General features: G+C 36.9%; 1 protein-coding gene and 1 long non-coding RNA gene across 5 annotated transcripts in view; one reads left to right on the top strand and one right to left on the bottom strand.

The window, feature by feature from the left end:
* Nucleotides 1-18,221, top strand: part of PTPRO (protein tyrosine phosphatase receptor type O) — a 262,085-nt gene that overhangs the window by 81,549 nt on the left and 162,315 nt on the right. The window lies entirely within an intron of this gene.
* On the bottom strand, nucleotides 5,241-12,457 carry LOC145545892 (uncharacterized). The gene is made up of 2 exons (XR_014082279.1): nucleotides 12,235-12,457; nucleotides 5,241-7,787 (listed from the first exon to the last, which is right to left on the bottom strand). It is a non-coding gene; the product is annotated as an uncharacterized LOC145545892 (long non-coding RNA).

Genomic DNA, 18,221 nt, shown 5'->3' with positions numbered 1-18,221 from the left:
CTCTCCAAGATTTTAACCAAGAGTTGAATACTCCATGACTGAAGTGCTGCACAAGACACTTCCACTTATAACCCACTGGCCAAAATTAGTCAACTGAGTCACCTGGCCATATCCAACAATTAATACAAGGGGCCAGAGGGAAGAACATAGGTATTTGGCAGATGTCACTGTTGATTGTAATAGAGAGAACTCAATAAACATTTGAGGAAAAGAAGACTGAATCACAGCAAGGACTAGTTGTGACAAAGATAAAAACCATATCCTTTCTCTGTGTGAATTCCTCTGTGAAATATGTGTGTTCATATTGTGCCATATGTATAGATTAGGCTAACGATAAAATGAGGATGCATGTGAGCTTCTGCTCACATCATCTACTCATAGCTTGATTAAACACAACCAGGGATGGCAAAATTGTTATCCACAAAATATAAAGCAGATATCCTTCAGGCAAGACAACTAAAATTTCACTATGTATTAAAGTGCTTATTCAAATGAACTATAAAATATTTCATAGGTCGAATTTCATTAGACTAGTTCACATGGCTATTTTCTTTGCACTGCCTTGCAAATCAGCCTTAAACACATTCTGCAGGGTTGATTGAAAAGGAAAATCTATTACACATTTTGCTCTCCTTGCCAACTATAATTTTGTATTTTGCCTGAATATTCAATTTTCTATATTTAATTAAAACTTAATTAAAATTCATTAGAGTATAAATTGTGTCTCATCATTCCATTGAATCCTGACTATAGGTCATGCTTCTTAAACACAGAAATGGCCTAGCATTTTATTTCAATGTAAGTGGAAGAACTGTCAAGATTACAGTATTTTGGTGCCCAGACGGGGATTTGGTTTTTGTTTGACTGAATTCTGTCTTTAATTTAGGACCTGAAAGGAGCTTTGGGGACTTAAATTAGAAGGTTTAGCCAGAGCAATAAGAAAACCTAACAGGACGAGCCAAGACGGAAGTGCGGGCGGAGAAACCTGAGCCAGATCCCGACCAGGAACAGGTCTCCGGGGCTCCGTCTGTGGGGACTGCTGTGTCTGGCAGCGGCGGCGACGCTGTGGGTCGGCCTATTAACAAAAAAGAAAAAGAAAACCCAGCAGGAAATTCTCCTTGAAATTTAGGGGGTTTTTGTGAGATATGTTTGCCTCTGCTTAGTGGGATTTTTAACTATAGAATTCTGACAATTATGAGCCCCTGCCTGAAGGAATAATCCACAATACTATGCCTTAGAGCTGTGCTTCCCGCTTGAGGTCTTAGGACATACTGTTGGGTACCTGAACACTTCCTATGTGAGTTGTTAAGTGTTCCATTTCTATTTGATAATGATTCAAATGCATAGAGAAATAAACACATATACATATAAATATTCTAGATACTCAGGATGATAAATGCCGTCATTCCTTTTATTTCTGACTTTAATCTTTGTTTGAATTCTATTTATTTATTTCATTAAGAATATAACATGAGCTCTGTCCTCTTACAATACACTATTCTTGACTCTCGGTACCCTGTTAGACAGCAGATCTCTAGAGCTTATTCATTTCGCTTAACTGAAACTTTATGCTTAGCCTACAATAATGTCCTATTCCGCCCTTCTCTCTAACCCTTGGGGACCATCATTTCAGCCTTTGATTTTATGAATCTGACTCCTTTAGTTTTCTCATATAAGTGGAATCAAGCACTGGTCTTTCTGTGGCTTAGTTCACCTAGCATAATGTCCTCAAAGTCCATACATGTTGTCCCATATCGTAGAACTTTCTTCTTTTTAAAGATGGAAATAGATCACGTTTTCCTAATCAATTCATCTGTTGGTAGACATTAAGGCTATTTTCACATCTTATCTATTTGAATAGTTCTACAATGAAGAGCAATGTCCTTGCATCTCTTTGACATCCTTAGTTCTGTTATTTTACTGACACCAAGCAATGCTACTTTAGTTATTCTAACTGTTGAATATATAGAATGCAATAGAAAAATTGAGAATTTCAGAAAGTGAAACATAAATAATAAGCTATGAAAGAGTAGTTGTAAAATAACTAGAATAAGATTGGTGTCGATGTAAGGACATATAACCAAGAAGAACCTATACTGTCACAGTTGGTACTAAATGCAAGCATTGAATGCAACGCAGTGTCAGCAAAGAACAAATGCCACATTAAATCAATGTTGGCAATTTCAGTTTTATCAGTTGTGTAATTTTACTTCCATTTGATTAGTAAATTTTTTAAATTTAATTGTTTTTAATTGAAGAATAATTGCTTTACAATGTTGTGTTGGTTTTTGCCATATGCCAACATGAATCAGCCATAGTTATATATATGTCCCCTCCCTCTTGAACCTCTTTCTCACCTTCCACCCCCTCCCATCCCTCTAGGTTGTCTCAGAGCCCCAGCTTGAGTTCCCTGAGTCATACAGCAAATTCTCACTGGCTATCTATTTTACATATGGTAGTGTATGTGTTTTCATGCTACTGTTTCCATTCACCCACCCTCTCCTTCCCTCCTGTGTCCACAAGTCTGTTCTCTATCTCTTTGTCTTCACTGCTACCCTGCAAGTAGTTCCATCAGTATCATCTTTCTAGATTCCATATACATGTGTTTATATACAATATTTGTTTACCTCTTTCTAACTTAACTTCACTCTATATAATAGGCTCTAGGTTCATCCACCTCATTAGAACTGACTCAAATGCATTTCTTTTATGACTGAGTAATATTCCATCGTGTATATGTACCACAGCTTCTTTATCCATTCATCTATTGATAGACATCTAGGTTGCTTCCATATCCCAGCTATTGTAAATAGTGTTGCAATGAACATTGGGGTACATGTGTCTTTTTCAATTATGGTTTCCTCAGGATATATGCTCCAGTACTCTTGCCTGGAAAATTCCATGGACAGAGGAGCCCGGTAGGCTGCAATGGGGTCACGAAGAGTCAGACACGACTGAGCGAATTCACTTTCACTTTTCACTTTCATGCATTGGAGAAGGAAATGGCAACCCACTCCAGTGTTCTTGCTTGGAGAATCCCAGGGATGGCAGAGCCTGGTGGGCTGCCATCTATGGGGTCGCACAGAGTCGGACACAACTGAAGTGACTTAGCAGCAGCAGCAGCAGGATATATGCCCAGTAGTGGGATTGTTTGGTCATATGGTAGTTTTATTCTTAGTTTTTAAAGAAATCTCCATACTGTCTTACATAGTGACTATATCAATTTACATTCCCACCTAATTGGTAAATTTTTAGTTTATATTCTATGTGCACAGTAAACATTTGCTTTCTTATTCATTTGCAAGTTTGTATCTGTTTGATGTTACACCAAGGGTAAAATTCAAACCCCTTTCCATGATCGGTAAGGCTATGATCAACCTGGTTTCTTCCCACCTGGCCCCTTGCCCTCTTGCTACACTTCTTGTGTCACTGTGCTCCAACTCCACTGGCTTTTCTGACAATTCTTAAAGCACACCCAGCCCTCTCTTAATTCAGTGTTTTTATACTTGGTGTTTCCACTGCCTGGAAACTTTTTCAGGCTCTTAACAGAACTAGTAGCTTAGTAATGTCTCATCTCTACAGTTTTAGCTTAAAATACCTTTTTAAAAGGGCTTTTCCCTGACCTCACTATCTCCTCTATCATTATTTTCTGTCAGAGTCCCTGTTTATTTCCTTCATGGTACTTAGGTCATTTACAACCTTTTGTTTATTTAGTTGATCATTGCTTGACTCTCTGAATAACACACACACCTCAGAATATAAAGTCTGTGAGTACAATGATCCCATTGTCTTATTCTTCATTTTGTCTTCATTTCTTAAAAGAATGCTTGGTCCATACAATAACATTTGATCCAATAAAAAGATGCATCCATCAAAAGTCTCCAGTACTATCTTTCTTTCTAATAATCTATGTTAATTTCATCAGTGAAGGGTGGCATGTTGTTGTTTTATGTATTATTTGTTGTCTCTAATTACTTATGGCATTGAACATTTTTACATATTTATTGGCCATATATATTTTTGCTGGAAAATTTCATATTCTTTGCTCACTTTTCATTAAGAGGAATTGTTTCATTTATTAGTAAACATTATTTATATAATCAAGATTTTGATCTTTTAACCATTTTTCCCACTACAAACATGTGACTTGCAATATTTTATAATTTTTGTACCCAGTACTTTCTCTTTTTGATATGAGAGTTTTCAGTGTTTTTCAGGTGGATGTTACTAATCATATTTCACAGGCGAGTAAACTGAGACTAAGAGAAAAAATTTGCAAATGATTCACTTTTAATATGAATTCTCTAACTCAAAACTCATAGTTTTTCCATTCTCCAGATCAGCTGATTTCTGCACATTTAGAGATGCAATATGTCTCAATGTCTGACAGTGGATATTTAGCCAAAGTTACATTTCCATGCATATGTTTAAGGGAAAAAATAAGTCTGATTGCTTTATGTCGCATTCACATGAATATATCATGATGCCATCTAGTAAAAGATCTCAGGCCTCAGGAGGAATAAATTAGGAGTTTTGGATTAACATATACACACTACTATGTATAAAATAGATAACCAACAGGGACCTACTGTATAACATGGAAACTATATTCAGTATCTTGTAATAAAAAAGAGTTTGAAAAATAACTGTCACTTTGCAGTACACCTGAAATTAACACAGATTTGCAAATCAACTAGATGTCAAATAAATAAACAAATAGATTCATGGAATCTCAACTTGAGAAAGGCTGTTCTCATATTTTTCATGGAAACTGCGCATTTGCCTGCATCATGTGGCTAACTGAAACTGTATATTTCTGAACTAAGGGCTAACTTGTTTTATAATCAGCTCAGCATGGCAGCAGCGATATCTTGTCCTAATCAGACCCACTAATTGATAGTCCTATATAACCTTGGCTAATACAAATGGGAATATGCATAATTTCCTAATTAACTATTAGGTGGACAAAAATTTTTAATAATATAGAATCCATTTGGGGAGAAGAAAATCAATGGTATTTTTCTTTGAGAACAAAATAGGAACTATTATCCAAGATTATCTTTATTTTCATTTGACTCTACAGAGTATTGTGTAACACTTAATGGTAGGTGAATAGAATACCTACCATTAAGGGATCAAGTACAAATTCCAAATATTTTTTATAGTTACTAAAAGAAACTGCATTTCATATTAAGATATTAAAGTCAATAACTCTAATTTTTCCTCGTGTCATTTAATTATTTTATTTTAATTGGTGGTTCTTTTTGCCTTTTTGTCTACCATAGCATAAGAAGGTACTGGCAGCATTGGGACCAGAATTCAGGGGTCACTGAGTCCATTATAATATTCTTGTAACCATAACTGACTATTTCTAGCTCAGAGGATGGTTTGATTTGTAATTATCTCAATTATATATACAACCCATCTTCTACTGGCCACTACGTATGCAGTCATTGTACATGCAACCCCATGGATGTAGCCCACCAGGCTCCCTTGTCAGTAGAATTCTCCAGGCAAGAATACTGTAGTGGGTAGCCATTCCCTTCTCCAGGGAAACTTCCCAACCCAGGGATCAAACCCAGGTCTCCGAATTGCAGATTCTTTCTACCACCTGAACCACCAGGGAAGCCTGGTCATTGCACATGGATATTCTTAAGGGAAATTTCACAAAGCATGTAAGGATATATGGCAGATTTCTGTAAGTCCAGAAAACATGTAAAGAATCATGAAACATCAAATGAAATACATGTTTCTGGAGTAGCCAAATCAATTATGAACCCTGAAACTTTAGTCCAAGAGCATGCTTTGATTGGCTTATAGTCCTAGGTACACTGTCTACCTTGAAATATTGTCATTTTGGAAAGTGATTTAGGTACTGATTTTTAGTCTTCTTTTTATTTTTGGTATTACAGACTTTTGTTTGCTTATTTTCTGATTAAGCTGCCTTCTATGCATTTTTCCTCTAGTGAACTTCCTTGGTTAAACAAAGGTAATAATGACATGGTCTTAGATTAAGTTTGGTGATGACTGTCTTCTCAAAGATTTGAAATTAGGTCATGGTAAAAAATAAATGCTGTCCCAATAGTAACTGTGCTAATAGAAAGTGTACACAATGTCATATAAATGATGAAACCCAAAAAGGATTATTTTAATATTTTGTTAACTTTCAATTTGTTAACTCTCAATTTACATTTGACACATCAGGATAAGTAATCAAAAAATCATAACAAGAGAATAATTTTGCACCAGCGTAAAGTGGAATAGTATTAGCACAATATTTAGCTTTTTAAAAAAATGTTTTACTAGTCACTAAAGTGGTATGGACTTAAGAGACTAAATGATATTATCCTTATTAAAACCTAAACTAAAGCAAAGATGTGGAAATAGTCAGTGGCTTGGGTACATAAGGGATTTTACAGCCATCTATTATTTGTGCTATTTAATTTGGTCACAATCTGAGAGATTTTCCCCAAGTTTTGGATCACAGGAACAAGATTATCACTTTTACATGGCTTAGACAATAAAGACTCTGCTTGCAATGTGGGAGACACAGGTTCGATTTCTGGATCAGGAAGATCCCCTGGAAATGGGAATGACAACCCATTCCAGTATTCTTGCCTGGAGAATTCCATGGACAGAGGAGCCTGGAGGGCTACAGTCCATGGGGTCACAAGGAATTGGACATGACTGAGCAACTAACACTTTCACTTTCACTACATGCTTCAGAGTTGTGGTCCCTTCATCATTTTCCTTAAGATAAGCTTCATCTCTAAATTAAGGGTAAAATTGTATTCTAACCTCCAATTTAGTGCTTTTTTAGACTCAGCATTATTCAGAAAAAAAATCTAAGAACAATGTCAGTCTAGATCCTGCTGTGGCTTGTAATCAATAATAGAAGTTATTTAAAGGCTCATGAAAATTCATTTTGTACATAAACACAAAAATACCAACTTCTTTTCTCAGCTTGAATTCCTGGAATTTAGTACAGTGTCTAATCCAAAAAGTACTAAAAAATATCAATCTGTGAACAATTCTGGGCTCTGTGAAGGGAAACAGGACAAGTAGAAAACATATTTTTCCTCTTCAGGTAGCTTACTATCTACTTAAGAGTGCCAATACAGAACAAAGAAAGAACAAAACTATATGCATATATATTGCATAATAAGCTTCTGTCCAATCCTGCAATTACAATTGGGATTTCTAACTTTTCTCTTGCCTTAACCCCAAACATTTTTATTTTCTCTTCCTCTTTTTTATTATGTTCATCAAATATGAAAATTAGACCTCAGAGGATTTCTAAAAGAAGGAGGAGAAAATGAAAACGAAGAAGGACAAGAATGTAGATGACTATTCCTTCAAATGTTTCTGTGGTCTTCATGCAGGAGACTTGAAACCATCTATTTATTTATCAGGCTCATTCAGTTTGCCTTCCTAGCAATTTCAAAGGTGACTGCTCCTTCAAGATAAGGAAATTAAAGGATGGGAAAGAGTAGGTGCAGATGGTATGGGATGGAGGATTGTATTGAAAAGGCTGATTTGATTTCCTTAAAATCCCAAACTCTAGCTCAAGATTATTTTCTTCAGTATTCTCCCTTATCATTATTTAATTTTGGTCTCCATGATTGAGATACTATTGTGCCAAGAAAGAATACATATTTTATATTAACCATATGAGTATTTACCTCTTTGGATATGCCTGAATGTTTCTCTATGTTGAGGGAGGGAGATTTTTAATGATGTCGGTCATTATTGGTATCTTCTAGAATCATCACTATTTTCTTCATTATCTTATATTAGAAAAACAGAGTGAAGTTTTTTTTAAGTATTAAATAATATTTTTACTTTAATACTCTATGAAAGACTGTATTATCAAGTATCTATTCCCAAATAAGGTCAGTGACATTCTATGTTTGATAAAATGGCCATAGTTTTGGAAAGCAGATCAGTCATGTGAGGCTCCATTCTCTCTTCAGGTTATTTGAAAAAGGTTTTAAGCTTGATGGAAGTCAAATTTCCTGTTTTTCACAAATGTTATCTCTGAGGTGTGAAAATAAAGGAAATGCACCTTGTTTTTCATTAAATGTGATCTAGCATACTATAATTTCCCCTCAGCCATAATTTTTTACCTGTAAAATGGAAGTACTCATATCAATTTGCTTCAGTTGTCAAGAGCATTAGGTATTTATAAAGAACTAAATTTGACACATAAGGATCAAATAAATGGTACTTGCTATTGTTTATAATATATTAAGTCTACTTTTTCTTCAAGGTTGAATTCAATTCCTAATTTCTCTTTGAAAATCTTCCCTGAAAATTCCACCCTTTGTGATCACTACCTATTCTAAACACTTCTCTGTATTTGTCATATGTATTTTAGTATACACTACTTTGCACTTGGGCTTCCCAAGTGGCGTTAGTGGTAAAGAATCCACCTGTCAATGCTAGAGATGCAGGTTTGATCCCTGGGTTGAGAAAATCCCTTGGAGAAGGAAATGGCAACCCACTCCAGTATTCTGGCTTAGAGAATCCCATGGGCAGAGGAGCCTGGCAGGCTATAGTCCATGGGGCCCCAAAGACCTGGACACGACAGATCTACTGAGCACACACACACTTTGTACTTACATTTGTGTTTTTCATGTTTGTCTAATCTCCCCAGATAGATTGTAAACCTCAAGAGATAACAGATAATAAATAATGCCATTTTATATCTCTAGGATCTACCTAACATAGTACCCTGTAACTAGTTGACTCTCAATAAAAATTGAGAATAATTCAGTAATATTTCTGCTTCTATACTTTCATGATAAATGTGATTTCTATATTAACATCTTAGAGTTAAATAGTGTTTTATAATAATAACTCGCTTTGAAATTCCAAACTGTCATTGGAATCTAATGAAGAAAAAATGAATCTAGTGGAAGTCAGCTAGTAAATATCACAGTTGTGTCAAAACACTACAGCTGATTTCAAAGCCTGGCTTTGATTCTGACTCCACCAATTTACCTTCCCCAAGATGTTCCAAGTTGGTAAAGAATCTGCCTGCAATGCAAGAGACCCTAGTTCAGATCCCCGGGTCAGAAAGAACCCCTGGAGAAGGGAATGGAAACTCACTTCAGTATCCTTGCCTGGAGAATTCCATGGACAGAGAAGCCTGGCAGGCTTCAGTCCATGGGGTTGCAAAGAGTCAGACATGACTGAGCGACTAACACTTTCACTGCTGCTGCTGCTGCTGCTAAGTCGCTTCAGTCATGTCCGACTCTTTGTGACCCCATAGACGGCAGCCCACCAGGCTCCCCCATCCCTGGGATTCTCCAGGCAAGAACACTGGAGTGGGTTGCCATTTCCTTCTCCAATGCATGAAAGTGAAAAGTGAAAGTGAAGTCACTCAGTCGTGTCTGACTCTTAGCGACCCCATGGACTGCAGCCTACCAGGTTCCTCTGTCCATGGGATTTTCCAGGCAAGAGTACTGGAGTGGGTTGCCATTGCCTTCTCCGACACTTTCACTAAGATGTTTCAACTATACGAGTCCTGAAAACAAAGGGCTCAGAGAGGTTGCCTATGTATACAGACCCATGGCTCAGTTGCCTCTGTTGAGAAACATGCAGGACATTTTGTCTGACATTTAGAGTTGGGAAACAGCACAAATCAAGAGAGTATTTGCTTTCATTTGTCAACTAGCAGACAAATGTGTAAAAGTAATGCTTATTGTAGTAACTATCCGCAGGAAGTAAATTTTCATCAGCCTATAAGATGCTGTTGCTCTCTCTCTTACTCTCAGAGTAAGGATCACTAGACTCAACAAGCTAAGGAAAATGTAGCAGAAGAGACAGCCTCATTGCAATGATGCCTGGCTGATTAAGGTGCAGTGTGAAGTTATTGGTTTAAAAATGATGCAAAAAAAGAGACAGATGGACGGACAGACAGAAAAAAAAGAAAGGGGAAGAATATTTACAGATGAAGAAAAGGAAATAAAAGATTGCATAAAGATGACACTAGAAATATCAAATCAATGAACAGAACTAGTGAAACATATATAAGAAGAATAGTTCCCTAAATGCAGCAGGATCTTTGATGTGAGAGCAAATGTTAATCAGAATTGGCACAAAACTTCATGACCATTTCTTTTCCCCCTCACAGGTACACAATGACATCAATAGGATTATTGTTGAATACATTACCACTGAACATCAGTGTGCCAGAGGGAAAGAACAAAGTATGCAAAGATCGATGGTCTTGATTTTGAATCAAGTTCCTCTCATTCATTTTCTTAATGTGTAGCCATAGTAAATTATTCTGAGTCTCAGTATCCTAACTTAATAGTGGAGTTTTTTTCATTCCTGATGATTGAGAGTATTTTATTAATAAAATGAATGTACATTCAGTATGGTGGCTCCTATTGTATCCTATTTGTATAGAAGTTTCGGAATTAAAATATGATAATTAAATTTAGCATTGTGATGACTTAACATTTGATCATTATTTCAGGAGTGGCCAATAATATCTAATAGGGTTGTGAAGTGGGCTAGGTTGTGAGCTGTGTGCTTTGAGAGAAAACCAGAGAACTGGAAGAGTTATGAAGGAGACTGACTCTGGGAGGGTGTGAAGAGATAAATCTGGAAAAGGGAAGAAAGGAAGAAGGCCTGATATTGGGTACCATAAGTGAGAAAGCCTTGATGATGAGATATCCCCAGGGGCAAGGCAAGAGGTTGCTGGGATAGTGGTGGATTGTGCGGTGGGGGGGTGGGGGGGTGGCATGAGAGGGAGGTGGGGAGGAAGGATAATGCTGATGTTTCTGAAATAGTTAACAAAGAGGGTTCATAAATAACACTGTATTATTGGAAATTCTTTAAGGTAATCATGTTTGCTTACATGATTTCCAACATCAGGTTTCAGTATCTATTATTTAAGCTAAAATAACAGCAAACTAATAATAATATGTAATATTTATTATTTGCTATTTACGTCATATTTACAGGGCTTCCCTGGTGGCTCAGACAGTAAAAGAATCTGCCTGCAATGTGGGAAACCTGGGTTCAATCCCTGGGTTGAGAAGATTCCCTGGAGGATGTCATGGCAACCCACTCTAGTATTCTTGCCTGGAGAATCCCCATGGACAGAGGAGCCTGGTGGGCTACAGTCCATGGGATTGCAACTGAGGGACTAAGCACATTTACATCATATGGGTTTATGGACTGTCTGTAAATATGAACTGTGTTTTCATGACCCAAACATACAAAAGTGATTCTGTGTGAATCACTCCTTTGTAGTTCGTGTGCACTGGCATTTTCTGATTCTTTTTACAAAGAGAAAAAAATTGAGAATGAAATTCATGTTGATGTATGGCAGAAAGAAACCAATACACTATGGGAGAATAATTGTTATTATTCTCCAATTTTAAAAAAAAGAAGCAAAAGTCATGCTAGAAAACCAAGTGGAAGTTGAATATAATCCTATATATTCTGTATTAATTAAGTTACATATACTTCGGGTGAAAATGGATTTTATTAATAATTTCCAGGTATAATTGCAAAGATAAATTTATGCATTCTATGGAAACAATTTAGCCTACAAATTATATTCCGATCTGCTTGTCATCATCAACTAATGGAAAGTCCTGCCAATCATAAAAATATTATTGCATCCTAATAGAAATGTAAGTGTTATAATAGAGAATACTGTAATCAGGGGAGTGAAATTTAGACTCATTCATGATCAGGAAACCACAGGTTCCTTATTGAAAAAGTGATTTATTATTGATTTTCACATGTAATATAACACCTCATATTTGACAGTGAAATTGGAAGGAGAGTGATTTAAATCTTGGCATGAAGGAAATTAAGTGTCCTTGACAGCTAATTTTCCAAGCTGAGATCAAGATGCTATGCAATTAACTTCCTAAAGGAATTACATGGACAATTATGCAATATTTTTGGTAATGAGGAAATGTTAACTCAGTAAATTAAAGTCTGAGGAAGTAAACTGCTATGAGAAATGTAAAGCTAATGATTGCAAAAAATGATATTCGAACTGGATCTTAAAGATAATGAATGCCCTTAAGGTCATTCAGTAATTTTAAAAATTACTTAATTAAAAAAGTAAGAAGGATATTTGGTAACTTAGGCTGTATCTTTTCTTCAAGTCAATTAAAGCAATTATTCAAATCTTTAATCCCATCACCTCCTAATTGGTATACTCAGATAACTATATATGGTTCAAATTAGTCATTTGCTTACATTTTTCTGAATATTTGCTTCCATTGAGTGCATATGAAACGTAAACTACAGCTTGATGTAAAAATAAAATAGAGTTCTGTGCAGGGATTTTTTCCTGGTGATAGAGCAGGTTTGCTTCAGAGCAAGTAGTCCTATTTTTAACTTCTTTAAATAATCTACTCTTCTTGCTTCTCCTGGGCATGTGCCTTGCCCTTGGGAAGGGAACAGAAAAGATTAAAATATCTGTAGAAGCTGAGAGCAAAGTAGGGAGTTCTAGAATCTCCGCATATTCACCAGTGACTGTGAATTGATACAGAATGTTCTAATGTACACAAGGCACTACTATTCTAAAGTCTGACCATGACACTTGACCACATTCAACCCTGACCTAAATAATTTGGTGGACGCATTTGATATTTAAGATAGAAAATCTAAAGGACAACCACACTAAATACTACCATGATGTTTAAATTAGGCAATCAGAATACAATCTCCTTGGAAAGTGATTTCCTGTTACTTCATTTTTTTAAAAGAACTTAATCCTCACATAATTTATCACAGAGATTCAACATGTTTTGAGGTCATTTTACTCTATTTAACCTAGCCCTGTCACAGTTTGTGAGAAAAATAGCTATATTGGCCAAGCTGCATGCTTCAAGCAGTCTAAAATCCATCTAAATTATTATCATTGAATAAGAAAAGAGAGAATCATGTGACTAGGAGAAGGGTTTGTGGGATATTTTGCCAAGACCAGTTACTACCATGTTTATTGTCTTCACTCACTGGACTCTGACCCACGTGTCAGCAAAATTGCAAAATGTCTTTAGAGTCACTCACATGTGGCTGAGAAACTATGAATATTTAATTTGGAAATACCAGATTTTTTGGAGAAGGAAATGGCAACCCACTCCAGTATTCTTGCCTGGAGAATCCCAGGGACGGGGAGCCTTGTGGGCTTCTGTCTATGGGGTCGCAGAGAGTCGGACATGACTGAAGTGACTTAGCAGCAGCAGCAGCAGATTTTCTGGAGAGAATAAAAATTGAAAATACCTGATGCTATTTTAACATACCCAGTGTTATTATTTCTTGTCCCAAGGGATACTGTTCCTTTTGAAAACCAATTTTTAGACATCAGTTTTTTCAGTATTTTGTATGTCTTTAAACCTGGGTACACTGTCAGTTCACTTCAGTCACTCAGTCATGTCCGACTGTTTGTGACCCCATGGATTGCAGCACACCAGGCCTCCCTGTCCATCACCAACTCCCGGAGTTTACCCAAACCCATGTCCATCGAGTCAGTGATGCCATCCAACCATCTCATCCTCTGACGTCCCCTTCTCCTCCTGCCCCCTATCCTACCCAGCATTAGGGTCTTTTCCAATGATTCAACTCTTCGCATGATGTGGCCAAAGTATTGGAGTTTCCGCTTCAACATCAGTCCTTCCAATGAACACCTGGGACTGATCTCCTTTAGGATGGATTGATTGGATCTCCTTGCAGTCCAAGGGACTCTCAAAAGTCTTCTCCAACACCACAGTTCAAAAGCATCAATTCTTCGGTGCTCAGCTTTCTTCACTGTCCAACTCTCACATCCATACATGACCACTGGAAAAACCATAGCCTTGACTAGACGGACTTTTGTTGGCAAAGTAATGTCTCTGCATTTAAATATGCTATCTAGGTTGGCCATAACCTTCCTTCCAAGGAGTAAGCGTCTTTTAATTTCATGGCTGCAATCACCATCAGCAGTGATTCTGGAGCCCCAAAAAATAAAGTCTGACATTGTTTCCACTGTTTCCCCATCTATTTCCCATGAAGTGATGGGACCAGATGCCATGATCTTAATTTTCTGAATGATGAGCTTTAAGCCAACTTTTTCACTCTCCACTTTCACCTTCATCAAGAGGCTCTTTAGTTCTTCTTCACTTTCTGCCATAAGGGTGGTGTCATCTGCATATCTGAGGTTATTGATATTTCTCCCAGCAATCTTGATTCCAGCTTGTGTTTCTTCCAGCCCAGTGTTTCTCATGATGTACTCTGCATAGAAGTTAAATAAGCAGGGTGACAATATACAGCCTTGACATACTCCTTTTCCTATTGGAACCAGTCTGTTGTTCCACGTCCAGTTCTAACTCTTCCTTCCTGACCTGCATACAGGTTTCTCAAGAGACAGGTCAGATGGTCTGGTATTCCCATCTCTTTCAGAATTTTCCACAGTTTATTGTGATCCACACAGTCAAAGGCTTTGGCATAGTCAATAAAGCAGAAATAGATGTTTTTCTGGAACTCTCTTGCTTTTTCGATGATCCAGAGGATATTGGCAATTTGATCTCTGGTTCCTCTGCCTTTTCTAAAACCAGCTTGAACATCTGGAAGTTCACTGTTCACATATTGCTGAAGCCTGGCTTGGAGATTTTTGAGCATTACTTTACTAGCATGTGAGATGAGTGCAATTGTTTGGTAGTTTGAGCATTCTTTGGCATTGCCTTTCTTTGGGATTGGAATGAAAACTGACCTTTTCCAGTCCTGTGACCACTGCTGAGTTTTCCAAATTTGCTGGCATATCGAGTGCAGCACTTTCACAGCATCATCTTTCAGGATTTGAAATAGCTCAACTGGAATTCCATCACCTCCACTAGCTTTGTTCGTAGTGATGCTTCCTAAGGCCCACTTGACTTCCCATTCCAGGATGTCTGGCTCTAGGTGAGTGATCACACCATCGTGATTATCTGGGTCGTGAAGATCTTTTTTGTACAGTTCTTCTGTGTATTCTTGCCACCTCTTCTTAACATCACTGTCAGTTACATTTTATATAGATTTCAAGAGAGCTGAGGCTTTTTTATTAACAGTGCTAAAATCTGGCTGATAAAATGCTTCAAAATGAAATGTTTTACAGTAAGAAAGGATTTCATGAGGTCATTGGGTAAATTACGCAAAATGTTTTTGTTTCTTTCTGTTTGTTAAGATATGTTTAGCTGCTGCTGCTTTGGGGATGAAGAAAACCCTTAATTAGCATTCTTGTAACTTCTAATTTTGTTTTTGTCATCCTAGTTATAACTAGTTGAGTCATTATAGAAAAACAACGTAATAAACAAACCTAAGTGATTGTTTTGAATAGTGTTTATTTTTTATCTTCTTATAAATGTATATTTGATCACCTTTACCTTCACGTGCTCAGGCCTCCCCGGTGGCTCAGAGGTTAAAGCGTCTGCCCACAATGCGGGAGAGCCGGGTTTGATCCCTGGGTCGGGAAGATCCCCTGGAGAAGGAAATGGCAACCCACTCCAGTATTCTTGCCTGGGAAATCCCATGGACGGAGGAGCCTGGTGGGCTACAGTCCATGGGGTCGTAAAGAGTCGGACACGACTGAGCGACTTCACTTTCACCTTCACGTGCTCACCATTAATTACTAGAAATAGTTTGTTGTTGTTGCTTAGTCACTATCATGTTCGACTCTTTGTGACCCCATGAACTGTAGCCAGCCAGGCTCCTCTGTCCATGGGGTTTCCCAGGCAAAAATACTGGAGTGGGTTGCCATTTCCTTCTTCAGGGGATCTTCCTAACCCAGGGATCAAACCTGTATCTACTGCACTGGCAGGCAGATTCTTTACCACTGAGCTTCCAAGGAGGCCTAGAAACTATTATAAAGCCCAAGGAAGCCTAGAAATTATTATAAAGCTCTCGAAGCTAGAAAAGACAAAGAAACAGTTGTTTCCTTGAGCCTCCAGACAGAGCAGCTTCCTGCTAACACCTTGATGTTGGCCCCGTGAAATTGACTTCAAACTCTGACCTGCAGAACTATAGGACAGTGAATGTGTGTTGTTTTAAGCCAAAACAAAACAAAAATCCCCCTTTCTGTACTTACAAAAAAAAAATACAGGCCAACAAACAGATGTTCTCATTACAATTAATGTTTGGGTATGATTTTATAGTGGATGCCTATGCTTTGGCTAAAAATACAGTTACCTATTTTAAATCACACTTTTTGAGATGAATAAGATTTTACAATATTTTAAATAATTAAAAGACTTGTTAAATGGGAAAAATATTCATTTGATCTAAGTGTTCCATGGCTAAAGAGAAGGTTTAAAATGACTGACACCTACTGTGTAGCACAGGGAACTCTGCTCAGTGTTATATGGCAGCCTGGATGGGAGGAGAGTTTGAGGGGAGAGTGGATAAATCTATATATATCGCTGAGTCCCTTTGCTGTCCACCTGAAACTATCACAACATTGTTAATAGGCTATTACTTCAACATAAAATAAAAAATTTAATTAAAAAAAGACTGACATGGCATCAAGGAACATATTTAAAATTAAAGTTTAAGTGTCAGTATGTTAAATAAATATTCCCATTTATATAAGTACAAAATGCAAATTGAAAAGTAATCAGAAGAGAAGCAACTGATCTTTACCCCATCAGCTTTTATACCGCTATTTATCTAGTACAAGGTTTATCAGACTCATCTAACTATAAGAATTTCCTGGGTCCCTTGTTAAAATATGATTCCCATAAGTAACTGAACACATCCTGACATATGTTTAGGAAATGTTGATTTACTTTTTGCATTAGAGGTAGATGCCTCAAGACTTTACATATGGATGATATGCATAAGATTTAGGAATCTTATTAAAATGCAAATTTATATACATTTATCACAAGCTCCCAAAAGATACAAACAATGCTGTTCTGTAGACCATGCATTGAGTCAGCAAAGCATTCAAGAAGCATACAAACCCCCACCACAGTGTCTCCTATGTAGCAGGTCCTCAGCAAATGTTTGCTGCTTGATCAGAATCTAGCTAGAGCCTTTAAAAATGATGAAATAATGCCATTTTCAGCAACATGGATGGACCTGGAGATTATTATACTAAGAGAAGTTAGAAAAAAAACAAATACATAATATTGCTTATATGTGTAATCTAAAAAAACAATGATACAAATGAACTTATTTACAAAAGAGAAACAGACTCACAGACTTAGAAAACAAACTTATGGTTACCAAAGGGGAAAGGTTGGGAGGGAGGGATAAATTAGGAGTTTGGGATTGACACGTACACATGTACATGTACCATTTAAAATACATGTATATTTAAAATAGATAACCAGAAAGGACCTGCTGTGTAGCACAGGGAACTCTGTTCAATATTCTATAATAACCTAAATGGGAACAAAACTTGAAAAAGAATAGATACCTGTATATGTACAACTGAATCACTTTGCTGAACACCTGAAATGAAGACAACATTGTTAATCAATGATACCCCAATATAAAATGAAAATTTAAAAAAAAAAATGCATTGATATAAATCATCTCCTTTTCTTTTCTTCTTTGTTCTCCCTGTCTTAACTCAATCTTCTACAAGAAGCTATTTTATCTTATCCTGGTAAATTGAGCACTTATATTTGTTCTGTGGGAGTTGTGCCCTTTCTGTGAAGTAGCTGCCTAATGGTTGAGTCATACTTTTGACAGTATTTACTTCAATTTTTAAATTTATTAGCTACTTCCATCATAATCATAAATTACCTTTTAGGAGGGCTTCTTTTCTTCACCATTACCTTGACCAGAAACTCAATTTGCTGAACACCTGTAAGAGAAGTAGAAAGTGTCGACTAACCTTTTATTTTTAAAAAGCATCAAAAAAGGAGGAAATGGATGTGATCATTTTTTCTTGAAAAGGAAATTTAGTCATCTAATACAGTCATTTAGAAAAGTACCATTCCCGAATCTGTACTTGATTTTCTATGTTAAATTGGTCTAAATCTATCCAATTATTATTTTTTTAAGCCTATAAATGTTACCACAGAGAGTGTGAAGCCATCACTGTCCATTAGTTTCTTCAAAAACAAGCTCAAAAGCTAACTCCACCAAGATGGTGTGGAATGTAACAGCCATTTTGAGCATGAGAAGCTCTAATAAGAGAAATGGTGGTGAGCTGGCATAGCTCAGATGGAGAGGCCAAGAAAGAACTGAGACAGGATACAAACTCAGCTGCCATGCCCACT

The sequence above is a fragment of the Giraffa tippelskirchi genome, chromosome 4, assembly GCF_054371585.1.
Source record: "Giraffa tippelskirchi isolate mGirTip1 chromosome 4, T2T-mGirTip1v1.2.pri, whole genome shotgun sequence".
NCBI lineage: Eukaryota > Metazoa > Chordata > Mammalia > Artiodactyla > Giraffidae > Giraffa > Giraffa tippelskirchi.
Note: the sequence above shows the minus strand (reverse complement) of the source record. Positions and strands in the feature narration are given on the sequence as shown.